Source organism: Pseudorca crassidens, chromosome 14 (assembly GCF_039906515.1).
Source record: "Pseudorca crassidens isolate mPseCra1 chromosome 14, mPseCra1.hap1, whole genome shotgun sequence".
Lineage (NCBI taxonomy): Eukaryota > Metazoa > Chordata > Mammalia > Artiodactyla > Delphinidae > Pseudorca > Pseudorca crassidens.
The window spans coordinates 68,497,782-68,513,673 of record NC_090309.1 but is presented as its reverse complement, the minus strand read 5'-3'; the positions used below and the strand labels follow the sequence as shown (position 1 = coordinate 68,513,673).

At 44.7% G+C, this 15,892-nt stretch overlaps 1 protein-coding gene across 1 annotated transcript in view; it reads left to right on the top strand.

Moving 5' to 3' along the window:
• The first annotated feature begins 204 nt into the window (after positions 1–204).
• The window catches only part of LBH (LBH regulator of WNT signaling pathway), an 86,697-nt gene continuing 71,009 nt past the window's right edge, over positions 205–15,892 (top strand). Inside the window, exons 1-3 of the mRNA XM_067703347.1 lie at positions 205–353; positions 3,968–4,113; positions 11,257–11,486. The gene's annotated coding sequence lies outside the window, so the exon portion shown is untranslated. The remainder of the gene's footprint in view (positions 354–3,967; positions 4,114–11,256; positions 11,487–15,892) is intronic.

Here is a 15,892-nt window from a genome sequence, read left to right as displayed (position 1 = left end):
ATTGGAGGAGAAAAATAGCAATACCATAACTGTTTTCTATTTTCAGTTTTCAATACCTATTCATAAAAGTCATATATGGGGTGTTTAAATGTAGAGTCTGGGCCCTAGCCCAGGCCTAAATCAGTCCACAGGTAATTTTTTTTTTTTTTTTTTTTTGCGGTACGCGGGCCTCTCACTGTTGTGGCCTCTCCCGTTGCGGAGTACAGGCTCCAGACGCGCAGGCTCAGCAGCCATGGCTCACGGGCCTAGCCGCTCTGCGGCATGTGGGATCTTCCCGGACCGGGGCTTGAACCCGTGACCCCTGCATCGGCAGGCGGACCCTCAACCTCTGCGCCACCAGGGAAGCCCCACAGGTAATTTTTGATCAGGCAGGATTTGGAAACTACCAACTGTACAATATTCAGAGACAGGTTTATGGATTTCATTTTTACAACAGTTAAAAATACCTCACAGTTCAAACAGATCCACTAATTAATTGCATGTCACTTTTTAACACTGGTTTCCCACGAGGAGCCATATAAAACCAAAACTTAATCTAGGAAAGGTGTGAATTGGGAATAGAGCAAGATTAAACTGAAAAACTCCTTTTAAGGTAGCACATTGCAATGATAAGAAGATACCTGTTATAGAAATAAAGCACAACTAAGAGGAGAAATTAGCATGGATACTCATCCTAAATTGGATATGAATTGTATGGCTTCTTTATTTTAAAATATTGGTACTTCCCAAATTGAAACTTTTCTACATTAAGGCAAAAAAATATACATTTCAAAGCACCATTAAGGGTTTTGTGATCCTGGGCATTGCTTTACTTATTTATTTTAATTAATTTATTTATTTTTGGCTGCGTTGCGTCTTCGTTGCTGCACGCGGGCTTTCTCTAGTTGGGACGAGCGGGGGCTGCTCTTCATCGTGGTGCACGGGCTTCTCATTGCGGTGGCTTCTGTTGTGGAGCACGGGCTCTAGGCATGCAGGCTTCAGTAGTTCTGGCACACGGGTTCAGTATTGTGACTCACAGGCTCTCGAGCGCAGGCTGAGTAGTTGTGGCGCACGGGTTTAGTTGCTCTGCGGCGTGTGGGATCTTCCTGGACCAGGGCTCGAACCCGTGTCCCCAGCATTGGCAGGCGGATTCTTAACCACTGTGCCACCAGGGAAGGCCCATATTTATGTTCTTTAAAATCATCTGCAATTTGACCATTTTGGGAGGCTTGTTAACAGTGAATTATGTCTCCATTCCCTCCCACTATACTGGATTGGTCCCTGAGGTGGAGCCAAGAAATCAGATTTTTTACAAAACTGCAAAGATAACCTATTGCTAAGATGTGAGAATCACTATTCAAAGGGTTGTTCAAACAAAATAATGTATAGTTTTGGTGTGCTACCACCTGGTAAACGCAGGTGTTTATCACAGGAGGCCCACAGGCTTAGAAGTATGACTAAGAAAAAGCAGATTAATTTCCACCTGCTTTTTAAAAACAGTGGCTCTTTTAAACAGTTAAGTACAATAGTCAGATAAACTGATGTTTAAAGAGAGGAGAAGTTTCGGGAAGAGTTTCTAGAAAGATCACTAGACTTTATAAAGACCTGTCTTCAATGCTGTGATTTATCAGCTGCATGACTGGGAAGTATGTGACTTAACCTCTGAACCTTAGTTTTCTCAAGTATGAATTATGAAAACAAGCCCTATCTTAAATGATTCTGGTTAGAATACAGTGAAATATATGGCCTAAAAACCTGTTAAGTATCATGCAAATGTTTGAAATAACTACTGTTTTTTTTCAATAATCCTGAACAACACTTCACAACTTAATTTTGCTCTAAATTAAAGAATGACCAGAATGCTTTCAAAGTTTTATAAATCCTTCCTGGTCTTGATATGTACTGCTAAATCTTTAAGGGAATTAGGGCATGAAATCTGCTGTTTATCAAATGTTACTGTCTTGACCTTTGACCATAAGAAAGCTTTCATCATCTGCTACAATAGACATTTTACTTTGCTTTCAGAAATTGTCAGAGCTTCTATTTTTGTCCTAACATGGAGCAGAAGGAAGGGAAGGTTAAAAGTTCATTAAATACAACCTCAGTGGTAAAGAAAAAAGCATACAAGTTTTCTCCCCAGTCAGACAAATTTACTTTTTGAAAAGAACCCTGCAAGAATTTCCACTAAAATTCCACTAGTTACTTTTCACATCCAATTTTCTTTCTCCCGTGTTTGCCTCAGCCTATTTCACACTACTGCTATAATAGTGTTAGTTCAATTTTTAAAGAACCCTAAAATTATGAGAAACTATTTATATTACCAGATCATCTCATTTTAATCCTACTCTGGTAATTTGCCCTAAAGATGAACAAGTCATCTCTCAGCCCTGGATTTCTAGTAAAGTACATAGACAGATTTTGTGTAATAATTTTAAAAACTTGTATCCAGAGCAAAGCCCAGCTTTGAAAAAAGGTATTGACCAGAGGTTTTCAGGGATTGGTGCAGTTTGAGAAACTTCACTGGTGTGCCCCTGAGTCAGGACGTTGGCTTCAGTTGTCCCCCAGAATTTCATTCCTCTACCACTAACTGTTGGGGTGCCATGGAGTAAGCTGTCAGCATCTGGCACACTACCTTCTCAGCTGACCCGCTCTCTACCTGTAGCCCTCCCAGAAAATACTGGGCAAAGTGGAGGCAATACTACGAAAGCGTGAAATCCGTGAGTATTCTCTGTCCCTGGCTAAGCCACCTCCCTTCCTCCAGCCTCTAAGCCAACTGGAAGGTGCTCATAGACATTTCTGAAACCTGCCAGTATGCCAAAAGGAGTCAGAAGTATTTCCACCCCTTTCCTAAGAAAGTCTTAGGTCCTGTTTCAGAGTGGCCTCCTTAGAAATTGAGTTTCAAAGATGGGGGCAGCGGGGTCTTTTTAAGGACTTGAGTGATAAGGAGTAAAAGAGTCGAGTGGTCCCACTGAAGAAAAAACGTTTGTTAATATAAAATTAGCTGAAACCCATGCTACCAGAAAAGCACCAGTAGGTGGCAGGAGTATGCAGGATATTCAGTTCTTAAGTGCCAGTCTGGCCTGCCTTGGAAAAGAGTTAATATCTGGCGCAGTCTGTTACTGTTGTTAATGGTCAGCTAACCTGAAGCGAGAGGCGATTTCACCCCACTGGAGTAGAATTGCAGGGGGTCAGATGAAATCGTCCGTGAGAAAATGCCCTAGAAACTATGAATTACTATACAAGTAATAGTACTATTTCCAGATTTTTATGGTAAGTGATTTTTTTCCGCCATGTTTGTTTTAGTATCTAAAGCTTTAGCTTGCACAACTTCAAAAATTTTTTTCAACAACTATTTTTTGATATTGTCTTTTGACAATGACAGCCTGAGGTCACAGGAACATCACAGTGTGACTTTGAAGTTAGTTGAGCTCTTGAAGCCTCATTTCCTCAACTTTAAAAAAATATGGAAACTAATTTCTAGAGAACATGTGTGAAAACTATAAGCCCTACAGGATTCTAAAAACAAAACATTTCTATAAATTGAGTGAGGTTCAATGAGTTATTTAATTAGCTTAGGCTCCAGTTGCTAGAAAGTATTTGCTCGTTCATTTATCCATATTCAGCAATATCTGAGTGCCTATTACGTGTGTCAGGCAATATGCTAGTCATTAGTCAGCAACACCTGGCACCTACTTCCCAGCAGCCTTACGAAGGATGTTTGCAAAGCCCAGTACAAATCCTCAAAGCCACTGTATCAATACTGACTGTATTCCTGCTACAGGAAATGAAGACATTCAACATAGGGGTACACAAGCTCATAAAGCAGAATAAAAGGCCTTTGTTTTTCCAGCAATTAAGTTCTAAGTTTGAAAAGAGGAAACCTACCAGTTTAAATGGAAATAACAGAAATCATCTTTCCATGTGCAATGGACTCTGAAATTGGATTAACCTTACATTCTAAAATGAGCTTCCTCTGTCTCCCTTCCAGAAGCAAATGTAAATCAGCATTTTCAGGGCACATGGAGAAAAGAAGGAACACCAGCTCACCTCCAACAGACATGCCAAGTAGAGGACTTCCGTAACAGTGAAAGGCAGGGGCCAAGGCTCAGAGCCTTTGCACAAGAAACGGCCCAGGTAAAGTGTTCTTTAAGTTGGATTGGGGGAGAAGAAAGGCGAAGGTGAAAGAATTGTAAACTTGTAGATTTAGGCATTGTCGGATTAGTGATCTCAAACTCAGATGCCTTTGGATGCCAGACAGTTCATTAAAATAAGGAAAGTGGGCCTGGTGTAAGACTACTGAAAGGGGTGGTTATAGAGTGAAGAGGGGGAGCATATACCAATTAAAGACAGACGCTTGGTTTAAGTCAAATAAACAAAACAGCTTATTCTTTACACCTTAGGGGCTCCTGCTTACATCCCTCACCTAGTCCAACCTCTCATTTTAAACATTTGGAAACTAAGACCAGGAGAGGTGAAGTGACTAAGGCATGTTCTCTGTAAGTAGCAGAGAGAAGACTGTTTTAGGTGAGGCATTTCAACACAACCACAGAGTATGCTAGAGGTCGGATGCGTTATTCATATTTCAGAGGAGACTTTGGAGGCAGACTGCCTAAGAGCATGGACTCCGTGGCCAGAGGGCCTGTGCCTGAATCTCAGCTGTAACACTTAAGAACTGTGTGCCCTCGAGCAAGTTTCTTAACCTTTCTGTGCCTTGGCTTCCTTGTCTCTAAAATGGGGATAATAATTGTACTAACTCCATAGGGCTGTGGTGAGGATAAAATGCATCAATATGTGGAAAGTACTTAGACCTGTGACTGGCCCATAGGTATTAGCAATTCCGTTTCCAGATGAGGAAACACATACTTAGAGGTCAAGGTCACACAGCTTTACTAGAGGTCAAAAATCTGCATAGGCGCACACACACACACACACACACACACACACACACACACACACACACACACACACACACACACACACAGCTGGCATGGAACTCCCTCTCAAACATACTGACTTCAAAGCCTGACCTCCTGAGCCTCACATCTGCAGTGACCAATAAGAAGGAAAGGGGGGGCCAGAGCAGAGGCCGGAGCTCTGTGGCTGGTTCAATTGTTCTACTTTTTAGGAGTAATGTAGGTTTCCAGAAAAGCAAGCACAGGGATGAGGCAGTTACATCAGTGTTTCTCAAACTTCAGCATGTATTAGAACTAACTGCAGGGTGTGTGAAAACACAGAGTGCTGGCATCTTGCACAGGGTTTCTGAGTCAGCAGGTCTGGGATGGGGCCCAAGAATTTGCATTTCTAACAAGTTCCCAGGCAGTGCTGAGGCTGATGGTCCAAGGACCATACTGTGAAAAACACTGTTGAATTTCTTCTGATCCTCAGTGTCATCTCATGAGCTTGGCATTTTCTCCATTTTATAGTGGAGAAAACCAAGATCAGAGAACATGGCTGACTCACCCAATATCATACCGCTGGAGCTGGGTCTTGAATCAAGTTGGTCTGACACCGAAGCCTATGTTTTCTCTACCTCACCATGTGACATGAGGTGTGGGCAGTTATTCTCTGCCAGGCACAGAGCTACGGGCCAGAGGCATAAGGAAGGTTAGGGCTCTGTCGTGGGCTGGAGTGTGCAGGTGGAGAAGATGTGAGGGAGACTTCCCTGGAGAAGTTCACCAAGTGCCCTACCTGCCCTGCCACTGACACTGCCTTCATTAGCTCTCCAGTTCGTGCTCCCTGTAAGGCCCCATCAGCCTCCACAAGCTCACTGCCCGCAAAGCTTCAGTCACCTTAAGTTCTTGTCCACCCCCAAAAGTGACATGCTTTCTCCAGCTTGCTGTGCTGTGTTCAGGTTTCCATCCGACTGGGATGCCTACCCCCTTCTTGTCCTGGAAGACTTGGCAGCCCTGACCACCATCCCTCAGTCCCACCACTGTGGGTTATGTGCTCCTCCTGTACCTTCCCGAGAATACCTGGCTTACCTCTTTCATAGCACTTGTGTACATTGTTGGGTAATTATATATTTACCAATCTATTTATCCTTCTACACTAAATTTCTAGTCTAAACCAACTTTTATCTCTAAGTCCTCAGGGGCTATTACAGTATATGGTACAGAGTGGTGGGGCAGTGGTCCCAAAACTTAGCTACACATTAGAATCACCTGAGGATCTTTTTAAACTTCTGAAGCCCAGGCCACACTCCAGGCCAATTAAATCACAGTCTCTGAAGATGAGATAGGATATCAGCATTTTTTTCAACTCTCCCCAGGTGATTCCAATGTGCAGACAAGCTTAGGAAGCACTGAAGTAGAGTTTCGGGATGCAGGATGGATGGATGGATGGATGGATGAATGGGTGGATAATCAAGTTGAAGTTTGAATAGGAGAGTACCAGGCAGAGAGAGGTAGAAGATTTTCAATAAAAAGTAACAGCATAAGCAAAAGTTCAGGAATTTGAATTTTATGCCATAGGTAGATGGAAATCATTGCAAGATTATGAGTGGAAGAGTGAAACAAACAGATATGTTTTTTAGGCCAGTTGGCAACTGTGAGATCTTATTGGAGTAGAGGAGGCAGGAAAAAAGTGAGTTTTCTGCTTCACCCTCCTTCTAGAGACTGGCCTCTGGGAGGCTGCTGAACTTTCCAGAGAGGCAGCCCAAGTGAAGCTTGATTGTGGGAGCACTCGTGGCTACTGGGGCGGGGGTGGTGGCTTGTCATCTCCAGCTGCTGTGAAACTAGGACTCAAATCCAGGTTTTTCTGCCTCTGAGTCTCATAACTCTTTATACTTCAAATTATCAGCCCCTCCAGGTGGCTTCTGACTCCATAACCTGCTGTGAAAGTAAAACTTGACAAACTCAAATGCAAAAGCAAGCAGACATTAGATCATCAGCGGCCACTAATAAAGCTGAACCTGCCAGTTAAACAATTAGCTCTGGAGATCAAACTGCAAAGAAAAGCAATGATGAAGCCATCAATTATACTCTCCAGTTTTATCTTCTAGTTAATCGATCCATCCATCAGCTTTCTGATACTCTAGTGGTTATCCTCTGCATTGGGTTTCCCTGGGTCCCCAGGAGGCTGCCCACCCTGCTGTACCCCATTTTACCTGAAACCAGGTTGTCCTCTGGCCAGTGTCTTTCCTTCTCCCCATTCCCCAGACTAGTGATGGAGGTGGGGAGGAATGTGTGAACTGGAGTCGAAGGACTTCACACACTTGGTCTTCTGCTTTCCCCGCCACACGTCAAGAAGGTCCCAAGCATTCACCTAGGAGGACTAATCAGGCCCCATGCACCTGGTCTGTATTTTATCGTTTTTCCCTGTTCTTCCCCTCCTCATAAAATTTTCTCTCTCCCTTCTCCTTTTTTGTTTATTATTCCTCCCATCCCCTTTCCTTTTCCCCTGCCACCACCCTCTTAAGCTTATGACCACTTCTCTCCCATTTGTCTACCTGTTAGCTTCCTACCCTAGGGATACCACACTCAGATTTTGCCCTGGGCAGGAGCACCTAGCCCAGGAGGAAAGTAAGGACTGAGCTTGCTAAGCCCAGCGCCTGCAGAACTACAGCCTCCCAGAGGGTGTGTCTTCTGATAGATACAAAGGCACTGGATGGGCTGGCTACCTCAAAGTTCTTTGTATTCTTTCTGTATCTTTCTCCTCTGTTCTGGAGCAATGCAGTGGGGTGGACAGAGCATGGGCTCTGGTGTCACCTCTGTTCAAATCCTGGCTCTGCCGTTGACTGGTTCTGTAAACTTGACTATGTTATTTGACCTCTCTGAGCTTCAGTTTCCTCATCTGTGCCCACCTCCTTGGTTGTTAGCTCTAAATGCCTAGAAAGGCATTCAGCATAGTGAACACAGAACAAAGTCTTGAATGTTGACTCAACCACTTATCAGCCATGTGACCTCACTATCTAACCTCCCTAAGTCCCAATTTCCTAACCTCTTCCATAGGTGATAACAGGACCAAACTGGTAGGGTTGTGAAGATAAACGAGATAACTCAGGGAAAGTACTGAGCACCTGGACACATAGTCAACATGCAGTAATTGCAAATTGTATGCTCTGTTTGATGTTATATATTATTCACACACTACCTAGCACATGGTAGGTGCTTGCTGTAGCCAGCCTCCAAGATGGCACCAGGGATCCTCACCTTCTGGAATTCATATCCTCGTGTAGTTTACTCCCACACTGAATCACAGCTAGTTTGTGTGAATATCGTGCAAGTGACAGTGTGTGACTTCCAGGGCCAAGTGGTAAAAACCATCTGAGCTTCCACTTCACCGTCTTGAATCACTTGCTCCAGGGGATGTCAGTCTCCAATGCCATGAGATCGGGCAAGCAGCTGTGGAGAGGCCCCCATGGAAAGGCCCTGAGGCCCCTTGCGAACAGCCAGCACAAACTTGCCAGCCATTTTAATGCACCACCTCTGAAGTGAGTCCCTGAGATGGCTGCAGGCCTGGCTGATGTCTCATGGCCACGTGATGGGAGACCTGGAGCCAGAACTGCCCAGCCACACCAAATTCCTGACCCATACAAACAGTATTTTTTTTTTAAGCCACTCATTTTTTCTGCAGCAATAGTTGCCTAATATAGTGCTTTTAAAAATAAGTCAGTCTCCTCTCCCAAGTGAGAAACAACAGGTTGGCATGTCCGTCTGCAAAGCCACGCAGTCTAGCATATGGCCAGCAGGGAGCGCCATTGGACCATTTTCTTAGCTGGCATTTTTTTTCCCTCAAGCAGTGGGCGCACCTGGGTCTGGCAAGAGGAAATGCCAGACCTCCCAGGAAATAGGCCAGCCACTTCAGGCCCCTGCTCCCCGTGGACAGAGATGATGGCAGTCCCTGGGGAACAACCAGGCCCAAGAATCGGCTCAGAGTAGATCCCTTGCCCGTGTAGCTAGGAAGCCCAGAGAACGGCTCAGAACCCTGCTTCTCCCGCTTCACAGCTTTAAAGCAAGTTCTGGGCAGGCTTGAATACAACTCCCCAGTGGCCAGAGAAGCTCCCATTCTTGGGCTTGAGCAAAGACCCTGATCACGGGTGCTGTGGCCATGAGGCACCACTGGGGGAGGGTTTGTATGTCTTGTCCAAATGACTCATTCGCCCCTGAGAAGAAAGGGCCAAAGAGAGCCTAGCCCGAGTGACAGGCCTTGCTCCCTCTGCTGTGCTGGTGCACCGGAGCCCCCCACCCTGCCAGTGAGCACACCTCATGGTCAGCCTATGAGAAAGTCCTGCTGCAGGAGGGCAGTTGACACTGTCCTTCTTGTGCCCAAGGTTTTGGGACCCCTCATCACATATTTGCAGACCCAGGCCCAGCCTCAAGGAGTGCAGGCCTGTCAGCTGGGTCTGCCCCAGCCGTAGAAGAGTTGGAAACCAGGGACCAGCTAGCCAGCCAGCCAGCCTGAGAGAGGGCCCGCAAGCTGAAGACAGCTGGGGTCAGAGTGCAGCACCCTAGTTCCTGCTGGGAGGTGAGAGATGGGTCGGACAGCTAAGCACCCCTCCTTGCTCTCCTCATCCTTCAGAAAGAACAGAGAGCCCTGATGGCCCTCATCTCCTCTGAGGCTGAGACTCGGGGTATCAAAGGACTTCCTGGTTCTTCTGCTACATCTTCCTCGCCCTGGAGAGGCAGAGCTTTGTGGGGGAGGGTAGAAAGGGCTAGAACATATCCTGGATGCTTTGCCTCATTCCTTGTTGGTGATGGGGTCAAGGTAGGGGCTGGGGGTGAGAGGGTGAAGATTAATGTACCAGAAGTTGACTGATGCCTGATACCTACTCCCCCTGCCCTTAGAACTGGGTAGGAGGCAGAACCACGTGGGCTCCAGGGGGCTTGTGAAAATGTCAGGAAGGCACCTTTTTTCTTCTGATGTAGTGTGCTTAAGCATTTACACATTGAGCTACATACATATAAGTAATATTATACATTGCTTTTATTTCTCCTTTTTATTGCAGGGTGTTATTTTTCTTTGAAATTATGCACATAGATAGGTGTTAATAATTATGAGCTTCAACACTGTAAAGGGGCACATGATGGTTAGTTTTACGTGTCAACTTGACAGAGCTAAGGGATGCCTAGATAGCTGGTTTCTGGTTGTGTCCGTGAGGGTGTTTCTGGAAGAGATTAGCATTTGAATCAGTAGACCAGTAGTAGACTGAGTAAAGAAGATCCTTCGCCGGTGTGGGTGGGCATCATCCAATCCTTTGCGGGCCTGAATAGAACAAAAAAGGCGAAGGAAGGGCAATTCCCTTTCTCTCCTTGAGCTGGGACATCCATCTTCTGTCCTCAGACATCAGAGCTCCTGGTTCTCAGGCCTTTAGACTTGGACTGAATGATACCACCAGCTGCCCTGGCTCTCCAGCTTGCAGATGGCATATCTCAGCCTCCATAATCACATGATCCAATTCCCATAACAAATCTCCTCTTGTATATCTACATATATCCTATTGATTCTGTTTCTCTGGAGAACCTTGACTAATACAAAGCATTAAAATGGTTATAAAAGAGAGGCATTGGGTTTGATTGTGTTGAGAAGCACTGCTGTAGAGGGATTAATTATTGCCTTAGCTCGTCCCTTGACAATTCAGTTCTATAAGAGGCACTCATTTCTTAGGCTCCAGAATTATGCTATCAATTAGCCTTATGCAGCTCTGATTAGAAAAGGTAGAGATAGTACTTTAACCTTTAGCCAGATACACATTTTGAGCCTATCCTTGTATCAGCCCCATTGTCAAGACACTGTGATAGCTATTCCTTATTAGTTGTCTAATAGGTTTAGGTGCCTTCATTCTGCAGGTGAAATAGCTACAGCTCAGAGAGGTGAAACAACTTGCCCTAGGAAGCTCAGCTAGCAAGTAATGGAGGAGATCATCCTGCTTGATCTGAAGGCTGTGTTTATCACACCAAGCCCTGGTGCTTCTGAGAACAAACTTGCACTTGACAGGTGCTATAGGTTGCATATTTGTACCCCTCCAAAATTCGTATATGAAACCTAATTCCCAATATGATGGTATTAGGAGGTAAGGCCTTTGGGATGAGCATAGGTCATGAGGGTGGAGTCCACGTGAATGGGATTAGTGCCTTATAAAAGAGATCCCAGAGAGCTCCTTTGCCCCTTCCACCTTGTGAGGACACAGCAAGAAGACAGCCATCTATGAGCCAGAAGCAGGCTCTTGCCAGACCCCAGACCTGCCGGCCCCTTGATCTTGGACTTTCCAGCTTCCAGAAGTGTGAGAAATAAAATTTTATTGTTTAAGCTACCCACTCTGTGGTATTCTTGTTATAGGAGCCCAAATGGACTAAGAAGACACCAGGTTCCAACTTGTTTGGGGAAGCCCCCAGTTGACAAGAAGTGTGGTTCCGTAGTTATTGTCACAAACCATCCCAAAGCTGATCTTCTCCATCCTGGATGTTGCACTGGGACCCTCACCCTCGCCAGATCTCAGTCCCAGCAGTGAGAGAAACTCCAGTCCCTGCGAAGATCTGTGGTTAGATGACTGAACCCGCTCTCGCCCAGTGAGTTGCTTTCCCTCTCTAGATATGCCACATTGTTATTGTACAAGAGCATATGTTGTAATATTTGATAGAGTTAATCATGTTCATTCCTTTCGTTTTCAGAATTTTCCTGTTGCACAGCAGGCACTCAATAAATCAAAAAAATTATTTTATATTTAAGTATAGTTGATTTACAATGTGTTAATTTCAAGTGTACAGCAAAGTGATTCAGTTACATATATACATATTGTATACCTATTCTTTTTCAGATTATTTTCCTCTGTAGGTTATTACAGAGTATTGAGAAGAATTCCCTGTGCTATATAGTAGGTCCTTATTAGTTATCTATTTTATATATAGTAGTGTGTATATGTTAATCCCAACCTCCTAATTTATCCCTCCCCCGCACCTTTCCCCTTTGATAACCATAAGTTTGTTTTCTAAGTCTGTGAGTGTGTTTCTGTTTTGTAAGTAAGTTCATTTGTAACACTTTTTAGATTCCATATATAAGCAATATCATATGATATTTGTCTTCCTCTGACTTCACTTAGTATGATAATCTCTAGGCCCATCCATGTTGCTGCAAATGGTACTATTTCATTCCTTTTTTATGGCTGAGTAATATTCCATTGTATATATGTACCACATCTTCTGTCAGTGGACATTTAGGTTGCTTCCATGTCTTGGCCATTGTAAATAGTGCTACAGTGAGCATAGGGGTGCATGTCTCTTTTCGAATTATGGTCTTCTCTGGATATATGCCCAGGAGTGGGATTGCTGGATCATATGGTAGTTCTATTTTCACTTTTTTAAGGAACCTCCATACTGTTCTCCATAGTGGCTGTACCAGTTTACATTCCCACCAACAGTGTAGAAGGGTTCCCTTTTCTCCACACATTCTCCAGTGTTTATTGTTTATAGACTTTTTTTTCCCCCTTTTTTTTTGCGGTACACGGGTCTCTCACCGCTGCGGCCTCTCCTGTCGCAGAGCACAGGCTCCGGACGTGCAGGCTCAGTGGCCATGGCTCACGGGCCCAGCCGCTCCGCGGCATGTGGGATCCTCCTGGACCGGGGCACAAACCCACGTCCCCTTCATCGGCATCTCAACCACTGTGCCACCAGGGAAGCCCTGTTTATAGACTTTTTGTTGATGGCCATTCTGACCAGTGTGAGGTGATAACTCATTGTAGTTTTTTTTTTTAATAAATATATATATATATTTATTTATTTTTGGCTGTGTTGGGTCTTCATTGCTGTGCACAGGCTTTCTCTAGTTGCGGCGAGTGAAGGCTACTCTTCGTTGCAGTGCGAGGGTTTCTCATTGCAGTGGCTTCTCTTGTTGCGGAACACGGGTTCTAGGCATGCGGGCTTCAGTAGTTGTGGCACTTGGGCTCAGTAGTTGTGCCTTGTGGGCTCTAGAGCACAGGCTCAGTAGTTGTGGCACACGGGCTTAGTTGCTCCGCGGCATGTGGGATCTTCTTGGATCAGGGCTCGAACCCGTGTCCCCTGCATTGGCAGGCGGATTCTTAACCACTGCGCCACCAAGGAAGTCCCTCATTGTAGTTTTGATTTGCATTTCTCTAATAATTAGCGATGTTGAGCATCTTTTCATGTGAATATATATTTTTTCAATTTATTTATTTTTGGCTGCATTGGGTCTTCATTGCTGCGTGCGGGCTTTCTCTAATTGCGGTGAGCAGGGGCTACTCTTCGTTTTTGTGCGCAGGCTTCTCATTGAGGTGGCTTCTCTTGTTGCAGAGCACGGGCTCTAGGCACGCGGGCTTCAGTAGTTGTGGCTCGCGGGGTCTAGAGCGCAGGCTCAGTAGTTGTGGTGCACAGGTTTAGTTGCTCCGCGGCATGTGGGATCTTCCCGGACCAGGGCTCGAACCCATGTCCCCTGCGTTGGCAGGAAGGTTCTTAACTACTGTGCCACCAGGGAAGCCCTAATGTGAATATTTTTATAAATGAATGCTTCAAGGGTGTTATGGTCTTGGTGGCATGATAAAACTAAATAGATAAAAACAAATGGTGCTATAGGAATATATTCATTCAACAAATAATGACTGAGCACCTGCTACATGTAAGGTATTGTTCTGAGTGCTGTGGAAGATCCTAAAGTAAGTGAGCAACAGATACCCTCCCCGGGTACCAAATGTAAAGTACTTTATAAAACAACCCTTGTCTTTATCTCCACTTTCAAGGCACACAGAATGAAGTAGAGACCTGCATCGACCAGCTGGACGAGGCATATAGAAACTGAAGCTCAATACAATTCTAGGTTGTTATTCAGGTAGAAATGCACAGCAGCATGCAAAATGGAGAGTGTTCTGAAACCATGGAGACATTGGGGTGCTTCCTTCTGTCCTATGGAAGAAAGTGGGGAGCTGTGAGAATCAGAGTGGTAGGCTTTGAGGAGAAGCTGGACACATGTTTTTAGGAAAATGACCCAAAAAGGAGCCCCCAAGATTATCCACGTGAGGTTGATGAATGCCTCCACCCCAGGGACACTCACCTTTCCAATCCCTAGTCTCGTCAGGGTGCTCTTACCTGCAGTAGGTAAGAGCAAAGGCAATCAGCGGAGGCTCCATCAGCCCACGATGAAGAGGACCCCCAAAGAAAAATGTTTAGAAAACCATATGGGCCCCCTCTATGTGAACAGTCTGTCAGAAATGTCTGCCTCCTTACAAAGAAACAAACTAGTCCCAACGTATCTTAATAGCTTCATGAGCTTCTGCGCAGTCAGGAAATTGATTTTCTGTTCTCTCCTGACTCCTTCTGGACAGTGGAACTCAGTTATCAAGCTTTACTTCCTGGTCTCCCAGTAACCCTATTTGGTGAAATTAGAGTTAGGAGTTTAATTCAATGTAGTATAAAGCCTATGAGATTGGCTTTATGGTTTCAAGACCTCTGCTAAGAAACAGAATCCTGCGATCTCTATTCCTCTTCCAAAAATTGACGGAAAGGTGGGGCAGGGCGGTGGAGTGGGCTGGGAGTCGGCACAGCTCTCCTGAGTTCTGTGCCCCCTGCACCCTGAACTGCTATGCTTTGAGCCCTTTCAGGGCTAGATATCTATCAGCCTATTCTGTGAAGCTTGACTGGCACCTATCTTCAAAAAAAAAAAAAGAGGGACTATTAGATTTCTTTTCCACGCTGTATAAAAATAAAGTGACGAACTGAGCCAAAACACAAATAGCTGACATTCTTCAGGCACCTCCCAAGTGGGATGCAGTTTACATGCAGCATTTAATATAATCCTACCCTCGGCCAGCTGCATGGGTACATGACCCATGTAGTTCACAGGGGCCCACTCTTAGGAGGGCCCCTGCACTTGGCTTACTGCTCTGCTGTTGCTGTCATCTTGAGATTCTTAATGTCTTCTGAGCAAGGAATTTTCGTTTTGCACTGTACCCTGCAAATTATATAACCAGTTCTATCCTCACCATAACTCTGTTGTTTGGTAGGTATTGTTGATCCTAGGGAAACCATTGTTCAGAGTGGGTTCAGAACCTCACCCAAGTTCATACAGATGGAAAATGGCAGAGCTGGGATTTGAAGCCAGATCCCTGCTGCCAACCCCAAATCCATGCTCTGTTGATTCAGTGGTGCTGCCCTCCTGACTTGGTTGTCTAATTCAAGTCAACCCATCTCTCTGAATTAGGATATTAATTCTGGACACTACAGGTTAAAGTGCATTAGCAGGTGGGTTTTTCCCCTTAATCATCAAGATAATTACTTTAGAACTCTAAATAGTTCTGAATGTGTAGTATTTATTTTCCGACAAAATGTTTTCCAGCTAAATCTGCCAGATTTTGTTTTTGAAACCTAGGCAATCTTTTTATCCTCATACACTTTTTTGTTTTGTTTTGTTTTGTTTTGTTTTTGTTTTTGCGGTACATGGGCCTCTCACTCTTGTGGCCTCTCCCATTGCGGAGCACAGGCTCCGGACGCGCAGGCTCAGCGGCCATGGCTCACGGGCCCAGCCGCTCCGCGGCATGTGGGATCTTCCCGGACCGGGGCACAAACCCGTGTCCCCTGCATCGGCAGGCGGACTCCCAACCACTGCGCCACCAGGGAAGCCCTACCCTCATACACTTTTAAAATGGCATTACAGATGTCAACATGAAGAACACTTGCTCTATAACAAAATTACATTTCTTTCCAAGATGTAGTGATTTAATAATTAAAACAATATCCATGAAATATAAATACAAGGTATTCATAAATAAATTAAATTGGATTGTGGTTTCTAAGAGCCAATTATCATGTAAAATATCTCTGTTGGTTGAAATAATATGAGAGCAGAATATCAATTCTGACATTCTCTATAGGCCATTGTTATAAATTGCTAGAATGGTCTAATAGGTTATGGAGTTTTATTGAGGTTTGAGATGGTCCTTAAAATATTCATTATGTGTTAGAAATTAGTT